Source organism: Podarcis erhardii (assembly GCF_964252035.2).
Source record: "Podarcis erhardii genome assembly, chromosome: 6".
NCBI classification, from domain to species: Eukaryota; Metazoa; Chordata; class Lepidosauria; order Squamata; family Lacertidae; genus Podarcis; species Podarcis erhardii.
The window spans coordinates 38,617,559-38,639,638 of NC_138510.1; the positions used below are offsets into that span (position 1 = coordinate 38,617,559).

The 22,080-nt window shown below is 40.7% G+C and overlaps 2 long non-coding RNA genes across 2 annotated transcripts in view; one reads left to right on the top strand and one right to left on the bottom strand.

Moving 5' to 3' along the window:
• The window catches only part of LOC309343472, a 152,135-nt gene that overhangs the window by 21,160 nt on the left and 108,895 nt on the right, over positions 1–22,080 (top strand). The gene's annotated exons all lie outside the window — the stretch shown is intronic.
• LOC309343498 lies at positions 10,772–21,283 on the bottom strand. Its single transcript, XR_014157314.1, has 2 exons — positions 21,184–21,283; positions 10,772–10,881 (listed from the first exon to the last, which is right to left on the bottom strand). It is a non-coding gene; the product is annotated as an uncharacterized lncRNA (long non-coding RNA).

Below are 22,080 nucleotides of genomic sequence, written 5' to 3' on the forward strand. Positions count from 1 at the left end.
GTCCCCCCAGGATCAGTCACATCCATGCCACATGGCAAATACTTCTCCCTGGAGCCCCAGCTGAGCGGATATTCTAGGGCTCTAAGTGGCATTATATTCAAGCCCCCTGCCATCACATCACTTTCTGCTTGGAATATTTACTCTTTCTTCATTCTGCATAAAACCTGATACCAGCAGTTCACTCACTTGATTTCTTGTCCTTTCATCCACGCAAATCTTTCTGTATATTTGCACCCTATAATATGTTCTGCTGCGGCTTTACACTTGGCTGTCTACCTGCAATTTGGAACACAACTGTGAATAAACCAAGCCCTTTCCTTTCCGAGGGCATGAAGACACATGCTGACTTATCCAATGCCAGTTAAAGGCATGCCTTTGGGAATGCTCTGCTTTGAGCGTCATTCAGCTCTGGATTGCCCCGACTTGTTTGGTAAAGCTGCCTTGAACAACAGCACATATCTGAGCAAAGAGCAGATATATTTATTCATTGCAAAGTAACACAGCTGCAAATGAAGAATGAACCCAAATTGGTAAGGAATTTCAAACTACAGTGGTACCTTGGGTTACATACGCTTCAGGTTACATATGCCTCAGGTTACAGACTCCGCTAACCTAGAAATAGCACCTCGGGTTAAGAACTTTGCTTTAGGATGAGAACAGAAATCGTGCTCCAGTGGCACGGCAGCAGCAGGAGGCCCCATTAGCTAAAGTAGTGCTTCAGGTTAAGAACAGTTTCAGGTTAAGAACGGACCTCCGGAACGAATTAAGTACTTAACCCGAGGTACCACTGTACTTGTGTTGCAGCCCTCTGCTCTGAAAGTGAAACACTAACAGTCCAATCCTATATACATTTACTTAATTCACATTTTGTTCAAAGAGATTACATATAGAACTATATGATACAAAACCAAACAAAACAAAACAGAGATTCCAAAATAAATGTTTCTCTTTAAATCCTCTTCTTAGTAGGAGAAGTGGATCTTTAGGAAAGATGGGCAGGGATGTTCTAACCAGCCAACAAATTAACTTACCGGTACTTTGCTCTCTATGGTGAACACTGGTGTCCCCTCTGGGGGTATCTCCAAAGCTCAGCTTGATAGGGAGAATGATTAACCTCTTGCCCTCCTTCTGAGTTTTGAAGGGAGGAGAATTCAGGTCAGACATGCTGGACTTCAGACACACTTCCAAAGCCAGGAGCTGGGTTTTGGGGCTGCTCTAATTTCTCTCAGGAAGAGGAAGGTAGTGCTCATCCTTGACCTCATGCTGGGCTTCAGAAGCAGAAGCCACCTGCAGTCCCACAATTTTAACCACCAAGGATAACTCAAATTTGTGGATTCTTGTGCTTACCTCTTCCCCTGCTTGCCAATTTCACCCAACAAACCTTTTCGTAAATTATTTCAGCATAGATTCTCCCTGACCTGCCCCAGATATGGTCTAGCAGTGCTTTGCTTCTGAGTAGATCTGCACAGGACTGGGAATTCTAATTTAAGGTGGAAATCCAAACAGCGTGATCTTTATTCCAGATCAATTAAACCAGAGGACTTTTCTCTGACTCTGCCCTCTGATAGTTTACCCTGAGGGAATCCTCAGTGGCAGGGGAAGATAGCTGACCCCTGATCTTGATAGTGTTACTTCTTTTTTATATAAATATTTTTGAATTATTTTTTACATAGTACATTTCAATTTAAACATATCATTCACCTTCACATTTGAGATTTTCTGAATCCCTTGACTTCCCCCATTGTATTTTGAACTTTACAAGTACAGTGGTACCTCAGGTTAAGTACTTAATTCGTTTCGGAGGTCCGTACTTAACCTGAAACTGTTCTTAACCTGAAGCACTACTTTAGCTAATGGGGCCTCCTGCTGCTGCCGCGCCACTGGAGCACGATTTCGGTTCTCATCCTGAAGCAAAGTTCTTAACCTGAAGCACTATTTCTGGGTTAGCGGAGTCTGTAACCCGAAGCGTATGTAACCTGAAATGTATGTAACCTGAGGTACCACTGTATTATTCTAATCCTGCCAAAGTTTTAAGCTGTTTACAGTGTTACTTCTTATACAGCTGCAATCGTGAGGGAACAGAATAGACAGGAAAACAATGAAGCACTGGAGTAAGTTCTACTTAGGTGTTGAGAGTGAATTCTGAAACTGAATGATGGAGAATTGAAATATACCATGTCTGACAGGTTGGGCACAATTTAGCCAAGGAAAGGCAAAAGCCCGATGCTAAATCAAATAGAGTTTGCAGCTGTAGTACCTAAAGGAAAGAAGAAGCTTGATCTACAAAAATTGCAGGAGCAGCCAATTATCTAACAATGTTTATTCCAAACATCGCAACAGTAACTATGCCATTATGATGTTGCTCTTTCCTGGATAGCAGTCCATAAGGCAATTTTTGAAGTTAAAGCAGCTACGTTTAATTATTACAATGGGAAAGAGGCAGCTACCAATTTTGCAGGATTAGCTGTGTTGCCGTTGTAGAGAGACTCGCTTGTTACCCTTGTTTGGAAGCAGTAATGCTTGTGGATACCAGTTGCTGGAAACCACAGGCAGGGAGAGTAAACTTGTGCTCAGGTTCTGCTTGGAAGTTTCCCACAGGGAAGTGGTTGGCCACTGTGAGAGCAGGATGCTGAATAAGATAGGCATATAGAAGAAACACACACAAAGGCCCATGTTACATTGACAATTCCCGCCCCCAAAACACTGCTCTTTTCTTGAAAAATGTTTAGATGTGCAGGGGTATGCATGGAACAACTAAGAGGAATAGACTTCAAGAAAACACCTCTTGGTAGTTTATTTACTAATTTTGCAGATCCAAAACTGAATAAATTTAAAATTGTTTCTGCTAATGATAGGAGCATTGCAAACCCTTAAATATACAATTTTGCAGAGATAGTCCAATTGTCTCCAGGATATCAGGCAGGGTTCTCTCCCAACCTGGGGTTGGGAGTCTTCTGCATGCAAAGCAGTTGCTCTACCACTGAATTATGACCACTTCCCATAAAATGAATTTGTGAGGCTACATGTGACTCTGAGGCTTCAGGTTGTCCACCTGTGCTCAAATGGTGATTTTGTAAATCTGTTTCTGCCAGCTGAATTGGCTAAATCCACTGCTGGCATTGAGGGTTGAAATGAATTCTGCTCATGGTAACTTACTGTGATTTCTTTTACTGTAGGCAATTGAAAATGCTTCCTCAGCAGTGCTTTGTTTGTGTCCTTTGGTTCTAAATATATTCTGATCTGGTCTTTGCTAGGCTTTTACACAAGTATTGTATTGAATAATTGTTATGTTTTGACCATTGCATCAAGGAAGCAAGACTTCTTAGCTGTGGTTCCCTGTCTGTGGAAAATGTTCCCCACTGAGGTCTGCTTGGTGCCTTTGCTGACATCTTTTTACCACCAGGCAAAAATGTACGGTACCTTTCCACCACACTTTGAAGGATTGTGATTATTTTATTTTGCTTTTAGTGTTCTACTATATGCTTTCTACTGCTGTTAAGGTGGGGGAATTGCTTTGTGTAATATTTAAATTAATTGCATGGGGGGGTTGTGTGTGATTGTGCTTATAATATAATACAGTTTTACTTATAAATTTGTTGTAAGTTGCAAGGAGACCTTTCATGTGACAAGTGATTAGCAAGTTTAAAATAATAAATGATAATGCAAATCATTTTATTCAGAACATTACTCCTCAGCATCACCACAACTTTCTGTGGTGCATAAACTACAGGCAGTACCTGCATATATATTGTAATGGAGTATTGGTTTAATAAGTTGCCTAGACCCTGAAACACTTCTTTGTAATTTTGGATTAACACCCCATGGATCTTCCAGATTTGTTTTGATTAGTCACCTAGAGTTTGTGCACTTGAGATTCTAGGTAATTCTTGTCTTTACACCTGCAATGGGGACTGTATTTACCAAACACTTGCACTCTAGATGTATGACTGTTGAAGCAGTTCAGGATTCAAAGCTTTATAAGCTTTTAAAAGGCATGGCATTAGCTTCTGCCCCTGTGCCATTTGTAACGTTCAGTTTGGCTGTCATTTATGAGAACACACTACTTATCTTCCAGAATGAAAGAATGTAGTGTACCAATAAAGAAATCATGCTGTTCTGGCAACAGAGGCTTTCCTTTGATATTTCCAATCTCAGCTTTCACATCGCTCACCAGCACTCACCTCTGTAAGTACCACTGTTTGTTTACACCACAATTTCCTATTATCATTACAGCTCCCTTCAAAAGTTTCAGATTATACATGCTAGGGGCGTGCATTGGCACTGAATAAAAAGGTGAATATGGGTGATTTGGGTTTCTCTCCCCCTTCCTGAGTTGAAGCATAATGTCAATAGCCCTGCATCAGATCAAGGACCCTCACAGCGACAGAGTGCTCTGTTTCTGTGTTTTTCTCTACCTATACAATTCTAAATTTACCTATACAATATTTACATCTTTTTCTAGGCCCACAGGCTTTGCAAGAGGTTGTCCAAAACATTGCCTATTTTTTTAAAAAATAAACTAAAACCCAGAGCTCCCCCAAACTTTGCAGGCAGTGCTGTAGACAGTCTCACAATGTAAGGCCTATTGCAGACTTGTACAATCCAACAGGCCTATAGGAGAATACAAGCAACTGTATTCTGTAAAAAAGCTGCAAAGTTTTTTTAAAAAATGTATAAGCAAGGATATACACCACTTGGCCACCTTTTAATTATTTCATGATAAGAAAGGCAAATGCCCCTCACCTCCTCAAAAGGGATTATGGAGGAGAATGAATCCCTTTTCCTCCCATTCTACCCTACCATCAAAACAAGACAGTCCCAGGAGCTATTTGTGTAGAAGCGTTCCTGTGCCTGTAAATTTTATCCACTTTGACCAAAAGGGGTAAAAATTAAAGCCATCTTTCAAATGGGGGAACAAAAAGTTTTGTTATCAAGAGTGGCTCAGGAGCCAAATTACAGATCAAAGTGGAGAGTTTACAGAATAATTCTGAAACAGATAGGATTTTAAAAAATAAATGAATGTATAGATGCAAGGTGGAGCCTGTGCACACTCCTAATATATATATAGTGGCTGCAATCCTAAACACAGTAGAGAGCAAATCATGTTGCTCAAGAAGGCTTACTTGTACTTAAGACTATACTACAAGAGCATTTTTGACTGTTTTGTGGTGAGGAAACATCTGTGGTGAGGAAACATCTGAACTGTGTCAGAAAGTTTCTCTTAGTAAATAACAGCTTTGTACTTTTAGCAGTGATTAAATAAACACAGGCAAATTATATTTTGGGTTAATCATATCAAGAGTGGTAGTAGCTGTAATGAGATAAAATATGAAATGAGATGCTAATTTGAAGGCCTTTAAAAAAAATTCAACATATGATTCATTGCACAATTCTCTATTCTATGAAATTCCACTTTACATTCTACCCTTCTGCAAAACCATCCCACTTCCATAGCCTTTGTTCTTATTTGCACATCCCCTTTGCTGATGCTCTATAAATGATACTGAATTGGGGTCTGTTTGCTTCCTGATAGATTTAATTTCCCTGAAAAGTAATTAATTTTATTTAGATGTAAGGGACTGAAATTAAATATCAATATAGACATTACTTCAATTAGTTCAATTCTCCTGTCTAGTAAGACTGCTAAGGATTGTCGCCTGAGGCTTCAAATCCATGTCCAATTACTTCAGAGTAAGACCCATTGAACTTAGTGGTTCCTTCTTCTGAGTAAACAAGCATAGGATAAGTCTGCCTGGGATGCAAATCCACTTAGATCCTTTCATGTCTAATTAAGAAAAGGCAAATGGCTGTTTTCATCTCCCCTTCAAAATTCGGCCTCCCATTCTTCAGTCCCATCACCCTGCTCTGAATCTGCCCAGCTGAAAGATGTTCGTGTTTTGCAGCAACAGCCCATCCCTAAATCTCCAGAAAGAAAAGAAAGCCACCTTTTGAATTTAAATTCCCTTCTTTGTCTAAGTAGCAAACATGAATTGACATGCTTTGCAGAAGCTTTGCTGTAGAGGAGGCACCAAGCAGAGCCTGGGGTAGCTGACATCACTCACTGTCTCCAAGGTATATTTCATTTCACCATCTCACGCAAACTCTTCTGTGTCTGGACTTGCAGAATCAGGCAGGGTCACAGGATTTGCAAAGCTTGCAATCCCTCCTACAATAGCTCTAAAGTGCTCCATAGCAGACTTCATCCAAAAGTTATTTATCTAAGATAAACGCACCTTTGTGATAGTAAGCTATGGGACTGTGAATTGTAGGCAAGATGCAGTGAGATTTACAAGATGCATGTCAGACGCATATCTAACCATTCTGACATTAACCCCCCCCCAATAGCATATCATTAGAATATTCTGGTTGCTTCCTTCCAGCATCACTGTCTTTCTTTCTTCTCTCACAGTGGCCAACCAGATTCACTCAGAAGCAGGACAAAGCAGTGACATTCATATTCTTTGTTCCAAGCAGTTCAGGAGTGGATGGCCCTATAAAAACCACAGTATAGGAGAACATGGGCAAATGTCTTAACTGAGCCGAGTTAGCAAGGGCAAACTCTCAGCCATCAAGTATCCTTTCCTTATCTAGCTGTCTGTAAAGTAAGTGTCACATGAACCAGCATGCTGGGAGTCCAAACAGCAGTCTCTGACCATGTCTTGGGGACAGCTCAGTTGGTAGAGCATGAGACTCTTAATCTCAGAGTCATAGGTTTGAACCCCACGTTGGGCAAAAAGATTCCTGTATTGCAGGGGGTTGGACAATGACTTTCGCAGTCCCTTCCAACTCTACAAGTCTATGATTCGATGACTCCCTACTGAGGAATATCTCTTGCAGCAGTGTACACTCACTTTTTCTTATGAGAAAGGTGGGTTAATGTTGTTGGCTTAGGGAAACAGGGGCAGCCCAATACATTTTAGTGCCTGGGGTAAAGGACAAAATGCCGCCTCTCCCATGACATGTAACAAATCTGACCAGACAGGCGGTTGAATCTAGCTTTGATGGTGGCAATGGGACAGCTCCACTGCACTTAAAGGCACCAGGTTTAGCTTAGGGAGTGCAGTGCAGGCTATGTGACACAGACAGTTTTGTCACTCCCTTCCTCTTGATGTTTGCTGGCTGAGGTGGCTGCCTCATTTTAGCTTGTGGTAGGGCCGACTCTCTGGGAAAGCAATTACAGTTTACTTTGCTTCTTCAACACAAGTGTTATGTGTAACACAAGGAACCACAGGATTGTAGCCCGTGCTAGTCCTACTAAAAGTAGATCCATTGTAATGAATGACCCTAAGTTAGACACATTCATTAACTTTAATGGGTTTACTCTGAGTAGGAGTAACATTGGAAGGGAGACTGAATTCTTCTTCTTCTTCTTCTTCTTCTTCTTCGTTAAGAGAGGGAGGAGTGGGGGTTGGGCTGTCTCTCAACCCAAGTTTCTGACCCTCTTTGTTATTGCTTAAGAGGAGAATGGAGGGCTTAGCCTCTTTTAGTAACTGAGGACATTTCTCCCACAGTGCATGTGAACTCCCACTGTGAATATTGCAGGGTTTCCACACAGTTAATTCCCAGCAGTTTCCCTTTTCACTTACACAGCACGCTGTGAGCCAATATTTCCAATAAGCTTTTGATTCTGGGCCAGGTGTCATGCTTGCTTGCTTTCCTTTTCCTTTCTTTAAAAAATACTGTTAATAGCCTCCATCGTGGTCTGAAGGAAAACTGTTCCCAATGGCAAGCTTCCGTAGGTTCATAGAGAAGATTGCCTTCTGAGAAGCTAATTTATGGCATGGAGACAATTTCAATTGGGATTGTGGCAAGGGAGGAAAGGGTTAGGACCCTTCTCAAATGGCAGATTCCAAGCAACCCACCGCACCAGCATTTAAAGTAAAACAACCATTATCTGGATCCATTTTGCCCCAGCTTCACGACACTGAAACTGCCCTGGACACCCCAGTTGATGACATTTGTGGGAGAACAACCATGCTCATTCTTCTTGACCCCTCAGCAGCTATCAATATTTTTGACTAGGGTGTTATTCCATCCCCACAGAGATGCATCTAGCATCTTCATTATATAGATTCCACTCCTTTACCCTGGCTTTGCATATTCAGGTATTGTGTGTGTGTGTGTGTGTGTGTGTGTGTGTGTGTGTGTGTGGTGTACTTCTGTCTTATTTAATCAATATGATGTGGCTTTTGTTTTAAATAGTTTTACTTATTTATTATTATTATTATTATTATTTATAAACTGATTTACCTCTTTTATTTGTTTTTACTTGTATTGCTGTGACCTGCCCTTTGAACATCTGATAAATGAATACCCTTGACTTCAAGTGGCACATTTAGCATCATGAACTCTTTTGTCTATAACTTCACCATGTCTCTATATACAATAGAGGCCAGGATCAGGGAATGGATCTATCATAAACCTTGTTCTCAAAAGCTTTTCAAAAGCTTTCCAAATTGTGAAATATTTCTGCCCTGAGTATCCCTTTCCCTCCTTGACAGTCATCATCTCTAACAATGATGACCTTTCTACAAAGATACTAATAATACACAAGTGAAAAGATTTTGCAGAATGACTTTTCATGCTCATATGAAGGATAGCTCATTTTAAAAGTGCAAAAGCTTTTCAGTGTCAAAAGCTTCGTATGCCTACATTTCTTACACAGATTGCTCACCTGCTGTCATTAAAGACACTTCCCCATCCAATCCTGTATCACTTAAAAACTCAAGTGTACAAGTGCTTAAGTATTCACATGGAAGAGCAAAAGTAAGTTCTCCAGAATTCCAAATCACCCAAACCCCCTTCAAAACAACCCTGAGTTATACCAGCTGAGGTTCCAACCCCTTTGTATGAAAAAAGGAAGCAGGTGTTTGCAGATTCTGTAGTTTGCACTCCAGAAATGTATGCCTGGAGGGAGCAACACTTTTTGTCTAGAAGAGCAAAGGAAAAAGATTAAGCTTTGTATATTCATCTGAGTGCTTCATTGCTCTTGACTTGAGCCTCTTTTCTAGCCAGAGGCTGCTCTGACAAAAATTAAAAACCACTGCCCTCCCTCTTTTTAATAATAATAAAAACACTCTGCTCTACTGTTTTCAGAGAAAATATGTCTAGAAATATTTTGAGTAACATTCAGATTATTTTTTTGTTTGGATTTGTGCAGACACATTTGGAAAAAAGTTGGGATGGACCTCTGAATGAACACCTGTGAAAGTGAGAGAGCCTGAAAATAGTTGCGGTCATCCATCTCTGTGGCAATTCATCCCTACCACAATTCAGTAAAATACGCCAGAATTATTATCACCATGTTAACCGAGAAGAGCCCAGTGACTGATAAGCAGTGGTTTGCCTAAGGTACTGGTCTTCAGCTGATGGGTTGGCATGCACTAGTGAGTTGAGGCCTGATCCAAGGTGGGTCTCAACAGGACCACTAACACCATGCAAATACACGGCAGAAGATTAAGAAAGATTTTATCCTAAAGTATCTCCTACTATGTTTCGTTAACTGTGTTGTGCTCTGATCCATGTATATGATGCACTTTTTCTATGCCAATAAAGTACAGTAGATTGATTAACCCGATTAAGAAATGGGTCCCCAAGTGCATGTTTGGGTTAAAAGCAAGTCCTGGATCCGAAAAAGTTGACTAAATCTGGCCTAAGGCTACCTAGTGAGCTTGTGGGTGAGCTGAGCCAGAACATGTAAAGTGGCCTTCCCTAATCTGGTGCCTTCCAATTGTTGCTAGTGTGGTGTAGTGGTTAAGAGTGGTAGACTCCTAATCTGGTGAACTGGGTTTGCGTCCCCGCTCCTCCACATGCATCTTAACTTTGTATAACTTTGGATCAAGGAAGGCTGATGCAAAGAGTGGTATTCAGCTAATTTTGGGGGAAGCCCTAGAACAGATTTGGGAGTGCACTGACAAGAGTGTTCATGTAGCACTACTTTAGATACAACCCGAACTGTTTAGAGTTTTGCCACTTGCCAAAGAAAGAGAAGATGACATTGATGACAAAAGAAGGTAAGGGGTATATGTGAAAATAATGGACAGTAGCATATTGGATGGGACAAATATTAATTGAATGCATTGTGTGTGATGTTACTATTGACAGGATCAGGTTGTTATCTCTGTTACTGATACCCAGTGTGAGTAGAGGAAAAGCAGCAAACTAATTAAAAGGAGCAATATAACTTCCCTTTTACCTGTTACAGATAGGTAGCCGTGTTGGTCTGCCATAGTCAAAACAAAATAAAAAAATTCCTTCCAGTAGCACCTTAAAGACCAACTAAGTTAGTTCTAGGTATGAGCTTTCGTGTGCATGCACACGAAAGCTCATACCTAGAACTAACTTAGTTGGTCTTTAAGGTGCTACTGGAAGGAATTTTTTTATTTTGTTTTCCCTTTTACCTCTTCATCATATTTCTGAGTAAAGTTTGTGGGTTTTTATGGGCATTTACAGTGTTGTTTTAGGGGGGAGTATTTAAAGGAACCCCAGAGAGACAGTTAGTCCTGGGGCTGAATAGTAACACCCTTTATGCTGCAGTTAATATATTGGATTGACTATTAAAACCTCCTATGCTATTATAGGCTGGTTTATCTGGAGAAACTTGCTTAAGGCTATAGACAGGCAGGAAAAGCTAGAAAGAAAGTGAGAACATTTCTTCTTAAAAGAGGGAGAAAATGCAATGGAATGAGGTTAGTATTGGCTGATTTCTCCTATAGGCCCGCAGACTTAAAATGGATAATAGTGAACAAAGCATTCAGTAAACCTTACTAAGTAAAGGATATAGCATCTCCATGCCTTTAATAATATGTTCAGAGAGGGGACATTGGCACTTTTACTTTTTTTGCCTTCCACAGTGGAGCAGTTACAGTTGTCTGGAATTCTCTCCTCAAAAGAAAAGAAAAGAAAAAGTCACATAAGTTTTCCCTTTAAAAAAGAAACAAGACCTTTACTGATATAGTTATTGCCCTATAAGAAATATTGTATCTATCTATATAAAGTTAAGGAGTAATCCAGTAGCAGGTGTGGGAGCTTGGTTCCTCCATTGCATCTGACCATCATACACTGGGAAAGTAGCACCTAAGGGCTAGAGCACATGCCGTCCCCATTGGAATGCAAGGCATCCTGTGTTCTTGAAGATTCAAAGTATCTATGCTTGAAAGCAACTGCTGTGTGTGGTTTCCATTTCAATGAGAACTGCATGCACATTGCTACATGGGTTTATATTAAAATAGGAAACTATATGTATTCTGGTCCGTAGGGTTTGCTATTCACAAAATATAGAAATTTAGGAGACACAACTGCAAATAATCTTGTACGAATGGAAGACCATCTCTAGATTTGGGTCATTTTTCTCACACAGCACTCTTCTGCTAAGTCAGAAAAGGCCTGAGTTGAAGAGATTACCTGCTTCTAGAAAAGCACCCTTGGATTTAAGCTCAAGGCCCAAATAATCAAAATTGAACATTTCTTGTGACTATTAAGCATGGTTATTCAGTATCCAAATCAAAACCAAGCTTAGGCAGCATGATAGAATGTGTACTGAAGCCACAAATCAAACCCCAGACATTTCTTTTTGTGCTCATCTTACTTTATATCTTGCATAAAGTAAGAGTTTGAGAGTTTGAGGCCTCGACAGCTCTTTTATTCTCTTCTACAGGACTTTGACAGGTAGTGAGGAGGGAGGAGGGAGTGTACTGTCTTCTTAAATTACTTACTAAACTAACTCCTGCACTTATTGGATTTAACGTGCATTCCAAAGTTAAGCTAGTCTGGCCTCAGGCAAGATAAAATCTGCCTCCATGCTGGGGAGTCTTGGAATCCTTTGCTAGTTTACCTATTCAATGGAGCCAGAATGATGGATTTTTCATAATGAAGAGAGTTGTGACAAGAGGGGTAACCTGAGCTCCACACTCCAGCATACATTATCTTTTTTCCATGAACTCATTACTGCATGTACTTAGATGTCTGGCCCTTTCACTAGCACTTTTAGGAGAAGCCTACAAATGAGTTGAAATGTACCAATCAGGAAATCAAGTCAATCCTGGGAAATTGCACACTGTCTCCTTGAATCCTCTCCTCTCCTCTGCAACCCCTGCCTCACATGCTGACCTAAACTGCTACAAACGCTTGGGAGGCTTCAAGTTTTCCGTGGTGCCCCTCATTATCCATTTGTTAAAGGCCAGTAATACAATACTGCTGTCAAACTCAGGTGTGAGATACTGTTGCTAGGGTGACAACTGTAATATGCAACTTGGCTCCTGTGCCTTTCAGTACTGGCTACAAGAGAGCATTCTAATAGGCACTAGGATATATGAAGGGTGAGAGAAGTTAAGGGGTCAGAAGGTGTAGCAACCACTTGAAGAGTTGGACTATTTCTTCAATCCATCTTCCTCTCTCTCCCATCCCCCACTTATTCTTCTTTTTCTTCCTTCCCTAACACTTGGCTGGCCACTTCATTCATTGTCAGTTTCTGCTTGTTCCTTCTTTTCCCTATGTCCTTTCTTTCTGACTCATATATAGATAATGAAACAGAAGGGATTTAATTGTTCCACTTAAAAATAACACATCTTTGGTCTCACCCACACTTACCATTTGTCCCACTCTTTCCAGGCACAAGTTTGCATTTTAATGCTCCATGTCTGAGAACTTCCCCGCTTTTAGTTTTGCTTCAAAGCTTTCCCTGAGAAAACCCACTCTCTAAAGCTGAATTGGAGCAAATGCAAAGTTGTGTTTTCCACAGAAAGGGAAAGCTCTAGAACAAAAAAAGGGGGCATTCAGACACAGAGCTATTAAGTGTGGACAATACCTGGAAAGCACAGGGGGGAGGGGGAAGTAAGTGTGGATAAGCCCTTTGTTTAGACTGAATAAAAGGTAAAGGACAAAACCTGGGTTGGTTCATTTTCCTCCCTAGAATGCAAGCTGAAGCATATAGATAATTACTCAGCTTAACTCTGTGGTTGGTCTTATCTTGTTAACCTATTTGAATAGCTCTTGTAAAAATATTCCATCTGATTGTCTTGCATTTTCTGTTTTGTAAATTGTAATCCCAAACAAAAATATGAATTACAAAATTCAAATTGGAACACCCACATGGGCATTAGGCTTTGAAATATCTTAACTGCACCACTTCTGCTAACATTCATCTGACCTTCCTAACAAGCAGCTGCTGGATCCCTCTATAGGAAATCTTTGACATCTTTGGGCTTTGTCTGATGAAAGCTGCTCCTTTGCTCTTCAAGGCTTTGGTTCAGGAATTGCTTGAACATTCTCAGACGAAGATTCAGTTTTTGACTCTACCTCTGGAATCCCAAAGGAGCATTGAAGGGAGAGACCTTGCTTCTAATTAAACCCTAGACCCTTTTGAACATGCAGAATTCTATGGGGAGTTCTTTTCTCCTGTTTTTGTGCTAAGAAGATCTTGAGGGGCTATACCCCCCACTGTCACAAACACACAACGTAGGCCAACTTTCATATCTCCAGCGTTCTTTGAAACATATGGAAGTATGAGGGCAAGGTATTATATTTTTATTCATTAAATTTGTATACCACCCTTCATCCGAAGATTACACAGTGCTTTACAACATAAAAATATAACATGAAGAAACAAAATACATAACAAAGCAAAAGTAAAACAAACCAGTAACTCCCCCTCCCACAGACACATTTAAAAGCCATAGAAGGTTAATCAGTCAAACACCTGGTTGAAGAGAAACGTTTTCGCCTGGCATCTAAAGATATGTAACAAAGGTGTCATGCAAACCTCCTTGGGGAGAGCATTTCACCAATGGAGCCACAGCAGAAAGTCCCCATTCCTGTGTCGCCACTCTATGGACCCCTCATGGGGGAGGTACCTGAAGAAGGGCCTAAGATAGCTTCATTAATATAGAGAAAGGCAGTCCTTGATGTATTGTGGTGTTTAAAGCTTTATAGGTCAAAACCAGCACTTTGAATTGGGCCTGGAAACTACGCAGTAGCCAGTGCAGTTGGGCCAGGATCGGAGTAATATGCTCAAACCGCCTTGTTCCAGTGAGCAACCTGGCCTCTAAATTCTGCACCAGCTGGAGTTTCCAAACTGTCTTGAGATGCAGTCATACGTATATCCCGTTGCTGATTATTCCAGTCCATCGCTGAGCTAAATTCAACGTGTTACTGTTATAGCACAATTCAAATCCAAGATCCAGCTGGACATAAGAGTTTAGATTTGGTAGATTTGGACTTTCCTGGCTGAGCTATGCTATCCCACCCCCTGGCCGAGCCAGAGATATACCAGCAGAAGTCCCTCACCAGAAGTATTGTCATAGTCATGGTCCCTGAAGATCTTGCTTGTCTTAATATGAAATGAAAACAACAACCGATGGGTGAGGATGGTTGTATTCCAGCTGCATGCATCATCAGATGTTTTCTTGTATGGTGGTGTCGGTGCCTGCCTTTGCACAGGCTCTGCCTATGGCAGGTAGGAGTGGGGGTGAATACCAGTGGAAAGAGGACCAAAAGAGAGAGAGAGAGAGAGAGAGAGAGAGAGAGAGAGAGAGAGACTTTACCACCTGCTATCTAATGATCACTTCCCCTGATAATTCTGTCTTAAGGTGCATACCAGACATGAAGGGCTTGCCCAGACACAGCAAATAGCAGAGGGGAATTTAAAGAAAGCCCAGAGACATAGTAGAAGGAAAGAAAGGAAGCAAATAAATAAATAAATAAATAAATAAATTCTAAGCCAGTTCTTTCTTAGAGATCAGATTTTGGAGAAAAATAACCCTACTTGACAGTTTGCTCTGAAGGGTTAAATTAACGCCATCTAAGGCAAATCAAATATTGCAAGGGAGATACTGCCAGGCTTTCTTTTCATGATAGGACCGTATTGTGAAACTAATTGTACATTTGTAGTCTGGGAATAGGCATAGGTTTCAACAGACCTCCCCACTCCACCACCTTGTGACTGAGAACCAGGGGAGAATTAGACTTCAGATACCACTTAACAACCCTTTGGTAAGCACAGTAGCTGGCTAGTGTTTAAGAATATGGTGGACATTCCCTGAGTTTGGTGTGGTTATTTCTGCTTGCTTCCAGGAAGAAGAATCTAAAATGCCGGTATTGAAGTTGTCATCATAGTTAGATTAAAAAAAGAAGTTGAATCAGTTGAACTTTCAGCCTTCTTTCAGATCCTGCAAAATGATTCAGAGTGTAAGGTACATGATAACAGCAACCATTTATCCCATTAAGTACTATTCCTCGGGCAGGTAGGATGGTACTTTCCTCCTTACCAAGACCACTGCATGGAGAAGACCAGGCCGGCCAACCTTCACTGCCCATCCAGAACACTGGCCCTGCCTCTTTCAGCCTTGGTCATTCAGATGGTGAAGACACGTCCAAATATGGCCTACACACATGAAATACAATGTGTACAGGCAACAGTCATGCAATTGCCACATTCTTTTCCCTGGGGGGATTTACTATGGACATTTTGTCTATGTACATTGGACAGGATACATGTGCAGGCAGTATTCAGGCCTCCCATCTGCCCATTGACAGCTGAGGCCAATCGAGGCAGGGCTGGTGTTTGGGTTGGTAGGAGGAGCAGATGTGCTCAAACAGATCAGGAGGGGGGTCAAATATAATCTGATTCTGCCCACAACCCCAGCTCATTAACCACTACCCACAACACATCTTCCCAGTATTTACTCTTGTTGCCACTATATTACACTATGTCCCAGCTCCTGCCAACCTAGCAGTTCGAAAGCACACCAGTGAAATTAGATAAATAGGTACTGCTACAGTGGGAAGGTTTCCAACACGGTGTCCCGTTGTGCCAGAAGCGGTTTAGTCATGCTGGCCACATGACCCAGAAAGCTGTCTGTGGACAAACGCCGGCTCCCTTGGCCTGAAAGCGAGATGAATGCCACAACTCCATTGTCGCCTTGACTGGACTTAACCGTCCAGGGGTCCTTTACCTTCTTTTTTAAAAAAACCTTTTTACGCTATGGTACTGTTACCTACACATCATTCTACATGGGGCTATCTATTAAGCATGAGGTGATTGATTTAAAAATCCGCAGGGTGCTCCGAAACATTCCAGCCTTGCAGAACTTAATGCGGTCAGTAATGATTTAAAGTTCCTAAGGGCAAAATATATTGGGAGCTTTTCCAAGGAAGATGTCAGGAAAGGCCAGATCTGTAGTCAGATATACACTATCCCACTCTGTGATCCCCTTGATAAAATGAAATATTCGTAAACCTGAACTCAAGGAATTATAAATTTCAAATTGTTTCTTCAACCTCTTGCAACATGTTTAAATCCTTCTTTCTTGCTCTCTGTCATATGCACACATCCATGCACAAAACACATAGCAGAACCTCTTGCCTACACTATAGTTTTTTAAAACTCCTAGTTATTTCAGTTCACTGCAAGTTGCATATTTCCTCCTACTTAATATAGTTATTATTCCCTGTTGAACTGGATGTGTAGTTGTATATATAGCTGCAGCTTCTTCTTCTTCTTCTTCTTCTTCTTCTTCTTCTTCTTCTTCTTCTTCTTCTTCCTCTATCAATATAAAAACAGGATTGCATTTTTGAGGTTGTGGTGCTGAATAATTATTTTATAAATTAATAAGTTCAGGGCTCCCTCCTCAACATTTTCAAATAACTTCCATCCTCCATTTGCTCTCAAATTATTTGTTCAACATTTCTGCGACTTTCTAATTTGAGCTCACAATCCACTCCACATTTTGAACTAACCATTTACACCAGTCTTCTCCAAACTGCTGCCTGCTAGGTGTTTGGGGTTACAACTCTCTTCAGCCCCAATCAGAACAACTGGGAGTCTGATGGGAGTTGTAGATGAAAGCTTCTAAGTTGGTAAAGCCTGATTTGGACATAGAGGCTTCAGAACATCTCCATTTAAGTTCAGTGTAATATTTTGCACCTATTAATATTACTGTTTCAGAGAACATTTGAAATCCAAAAATCCAGAACTATGAATTGTTAATCAATCAGATATCTCCCTCCATCCTCCTGTCACTCTTTTTACCATAATCAAATCCACACTATAATTTAAAGCACGTTTACACCATGTTAACAGTTACAACTTCCCTCAGAACTATAGTTTACAGCTACAATTCCCAGCAGCCTTTCCTAGGATACTCTGAAGGGAAGCCATGGCTGTTAAATAGTGTAGATCTGTGCAAACTGTGCAAATTACACATATGATCTAAATGTGTTACACAAATCTATTGATCTTAGATTGAGTTATTCAAGTTGTAAAAATCCAGGCCCTCTATGGCGTTCAACTGACAGTGAGTCACCCTGTGATATGCAAGAGACTGAACCTGAATGATCTGAACAATCCATTTTGGATTTAAGGCCTATGAATCATCAGGGGGTGAGAATGATTGTTCTGACTTTCTTTCATAATAGCACTGATGGCACAGTAAAATTTCCTTCACTAGGGTACAAAGTACACTTCTCTTTTTGACAGCTACAATATAAAATGGCTAATTCAGTTGGATTTGTCCCAGTGAAATAGAAAGGCAGAACAAAGTATGATTGTAAGGACAAAAAAAAAAAAATGTTGCTGTGATAAAAATCAAATCAGCCAGTAAAAATGTTGTAAAGCTCCTAAATTTCAGTTTCTGCTTGTCATGCAATCTCCAAGCAAATGCGCTCCCTTCGAGGTTATAAAAATTAAGCGGCAGGCAGGCAAGCACTTTCTCATATGAAAGTCAGAATGTATTGCTGGAGGACTGAATGTTAGCTTGAATCTGAGCAGTTTTTCCTTGCAAAAGACAGCTAATTTCAATAAGCAATTTGCCAGAGATCTGTGCTTTAATCTTTGCCTCCCAAATCTTTCCAAGAAGAATATTCCTGAGAGTGTTAATACATTCAAAAATAACAACTTGTAAACTCATGCAGCGTGCCTATCTGAATGAGAGAACTAAATGAGAGAAATGAATTTTGAGGGAGGCTTAAACCTCTTTTCTCCTAGATTGTCTGCAGTTACTATAAATGTGCTCTGTTTAATTAATAAAAGTGTCTAATTTATTTGTAATCAAAGAACTATTTTGTTCCTAAGGATATAGTTAAAGTCTGACTGAATTTTGAGAAGTATGATGGGCTGTAATTAAACAAAAATGAGCAGTTTAACATAATTATGCATAACAGTTAGTAGAAGTTGGCTTTTGTGGGATTATAGTCTTGGGGTTTCTGTCGCACAGTTATTCACCACAGAATCAATTGTAGGCATTAGTAGAATTTAAATAAATATAAGGCTGTCAGTAAAAGCACTTACAAACTACAAATGATCCCCCCTCCCACTTTGTCTGCATCAATTATTTTTCATATTACAAGATCTGGAACATGTCATATAGTACAGATGCCATCTCACTCTCGGAGCTGTCCAAGGCCAGCCCAATACATTTTGCTGCCTGAGGCAAATAACAAGATGGCGTCTCCTCCCCATTCTACGTACAGAAGCCAACCAGACTGGAAGCTGAATCTAGTGACAGGATAGTGTTTTTCAAGGTGCAACAGGCTAGTTTAGGGGGAGCAGGACAGGTTGCATGGCATGCACAGCTATGTCCGCTAATTCCTTGCAATCTCTTTCTGTTTCCCAACAGGTGGCTACCTTTCTCTGTCTAATAGTAGAGCCTGCCCTGGTCCCATCTCTAATAAAGGGTTCCATTACTAAGTTTTGTCCTGATAAACTTGATGTTTCATTCGGTATACTGCTAGTTTATAACAAAAAAAAATGCAACAGTTATAGCATGTCAAATGTAATTCATGCTATCTCTTATGCAATCAATTGATAAATGTGAACAGAAATCTCATCCAACATGTAGACACCTTTTGGTCATACCCCTAGCATTTTCCCTGGATAACTAGTAGCTGGTGCCCATGGAGACTACTAGGGAAGAAGACAATAAGACAAATAGTAGTGGGAACCAAAGCCAATGGCAGGCAGGTAAGGGCTGGCTGAAGGCAGACCGAGATTGGTGTGACCCTGATAGACTGCTTGCCCTAATAAACCACAGACTAGCAGACCTGTATCTAGAACTGTCACCCATTCATAACATGGACAAATTGCTAATATTTCACAGGCTGTATCCATAATACGTAGAAAACCTATTAAGAACCAAAGCTGTATTATTTTTAAAATGAAAACCAGGTTTAGGAGACAACGAAAGATCAATAGTACACTTGCCACAACTCAAAATGGGTACGTGTGAAAAAGCATAACGCAGTTGGTGTTGCCATGTGGGAAAATAAATACCAATTATGTTTATGAGGCTTCATCAGTTTTTTATCCACTGCTACATTTAATAATTAAAATGCTTAAAATGATGCAACAAAATGCCCACGATTACACTGTGACCACGTTCCACATTGTACTTATTCAGTGGTGGACTTTGGGCTTTAAAGGTTTGGGGCCCCGCCTCTCCTTCCCTTGTTCATCGCTGTTGCTGTGCCCCCTGCAGTGCTCTCTCTGCTAGGTGCTCAGTGCAGGCGAACAGATTATGCTTCCCCAAAGCCACCTCTAACTTATTCTACTCTCTTGGCACAGCTGGTGGCATGCGGATAGGCAGAATTTCCTCAGCGCAATTGATGTGCCAACAAGAAAGGACTATAAGTAGCTATGCTGAGGCCCTGAGCCAAGGCAGTTTGTTGCAAAATTTGAGACATAAGCATAGTTCCAGTGCCTCAGATTTATGGGATCTCACACTATTTTGTTTAGCTCACCTAGCAGTTGCCACCTGCGTGCAGATCCATTAACTGTATTTAATAAAACTTTGTTACTATTTCAAACCCCAAACCACATCTCCTTTCTACCAGGGTGTGTCAAGACTTTTTGGCATCCTACCTGGTTTGACCAGTAATGCAGTGAAGGTTGGGACTTCCAAATTCCTCTTCCTCTGATTTCCCCCTCTAATTTAACCATACCTTGGATTGGATGCTGGAGCAACATGGGGAGTTTGCTTTCAACTATTTTGGAATTTGTAAAGACCATAAAATATGCACAGTTGCCATGGTAAGTCATGCATAGTAGCCCACCTTCATCAAAACACTACATAAGTTCTCAGCGGTTAAATTCAAAGTTCTTGTGTGAAAATTGTGTATGTGGGAAGCAAGAATTATGAAATCTTATTGTCAAGGTTTCTTCACGATCTCATCAACCAACTCAGTCCTTCCTGCCAACAATTTAAAAGCCACTCTATTGTCTCTATCCCCTTCTTTTAAGCTCAGGAAGAAAAGCCACAGCACTACTAAAATTAACACCATACTACCACCCCCAGCCAATTGTTCCTGTATAGTGTATTTTCTTTCAGTGAGTTCCTCAGACTCATTAATGCTTCAGCTGGTTTTACGTGTCGTTTTTCCCTACATTGTTATCCATCATGTCAGTCTGCTCTTAACTAGCGCTCCTGACATCCACTATGGCAAAGCTGTCACCTGACCACCTTTTACCTCCTTCACTATTGTTGTTGCTGCTCCCTAGTGGTAGAAGTCAAAAGGAGATGCACTGGCTGAGAGTTTATCAGTTTCACATTTTCCTACATATAATGGGAATCATGCAAATTTAGGAGGCTCCATTTTTATTTACTGGAGGTAGCTTTTACCATCCTGCCATTTTGTGGTTTGGTACGCCACTGGTAGCTGCCTTTAGGATGTTCTCAAACTTCCAGATGTCCCCTGTCATAAGTCATTTCAGCTTAAGCAACTGCAAACTGTGCAGACTCCAATTCCATAATTAATTGTAGAATTTATTCCCGAAAACCTAAAGAATAACTGGAATGGAGCAAGGGGAAAGCAAGTAATCATTCCACTACCACATAATAATACATCATGTTAAAAGTGCAACCTCTGCTTCTATCATTTCATGATTCGCTTGCTAGCAAAAGTAGCCAAGACTGAGATCTACAAACTAGTTCAATCAATGGAAATTCCTGTAAGATTAAACTGGCTCAATTCCCAAACACCCTGGCTTCACTAGTTTGTCAATCGGCCTGTAAGTTATCTAGCAATAATAATTGGGAGGCCCAGAGATGCTAGTGCTAATGTTGCATTGCGACATAAATATTCAATGAGGAAAGTAATGAAATTGCAGGATTTGCAAAGAATTAAAATCTCTGTCACCATCTTTCCTCCTGGCACTTCACCTTCAATAATAGATGATCTCCCCTTCCAAATAACTTACTTTAAAATTAAATCCTTGCGAGTTTCCTTCTGCCCCCGAGTGAAAGAACTTTATTTCTGAAGCTGGCTATAAAGTGAACCAAAATATCCATCATCCTCAATAGCAGGTTTAAATAAGTATAAGTACATAATTCAGGTCAAGCTCTCTCCTATGTAAATGGCCCAATATAATGGAAATGCCCATGGGGGTGTATGGAACCAGCCTCTTTTAAAACTCTGGTTCCTGCAGCACTGTGCCACAAGCTGTTGCAAAATCTCATTGCCTGCAATTGAGTAATTGCTTGAGATGGAAAGAGGGAAAATTAAATGATTGTTTTGTGCTCTGCACTTCCTTGAGCGACAGGAAGTTTCAGAGCATCCTTTTGAAAAAGCAGTTTCCTTCTGAGAAGGAATGGGCTTATAATGTGTGTCTTTCCAATTTCAAATACAGAAGTGAAGGGGAATGAGAGAAATATATATGCACCCAGAGCTCTTTCCTAATCAACATCAATCCAGCACCCCAGTATTCTATCAAGTTTGTCCTTATATTTTTGCCTCTTGGGGAACAACCCAAACCCCAAATCTGATGGGATGAGTGAGTTAGGATCCAGCATGTATCCAACTCAACTGGCTGATTCCCAGTGCAGTTGGGCTACACTGGCATAAGACCCACATATAATACCTGCTACACATTTCTAAGAAATCTCTCTGTGTGGCAGCATCTGCTTTTTGGAACTCCCTGCCTATTGATATCAGGCAGGTGCCTTCACTGAAACTCATTTCAGTGTCTGGGGGATCCCAGCTGGATGGGCAAGTTATAAATAATAACGTTGTTGTTGTTGTTTAGACAAGTCCAGGACTGGCCCTATAATGAGGCAGAGTGAGGCAGTGGCCTCAGGTGGCATCTGCTGAGGG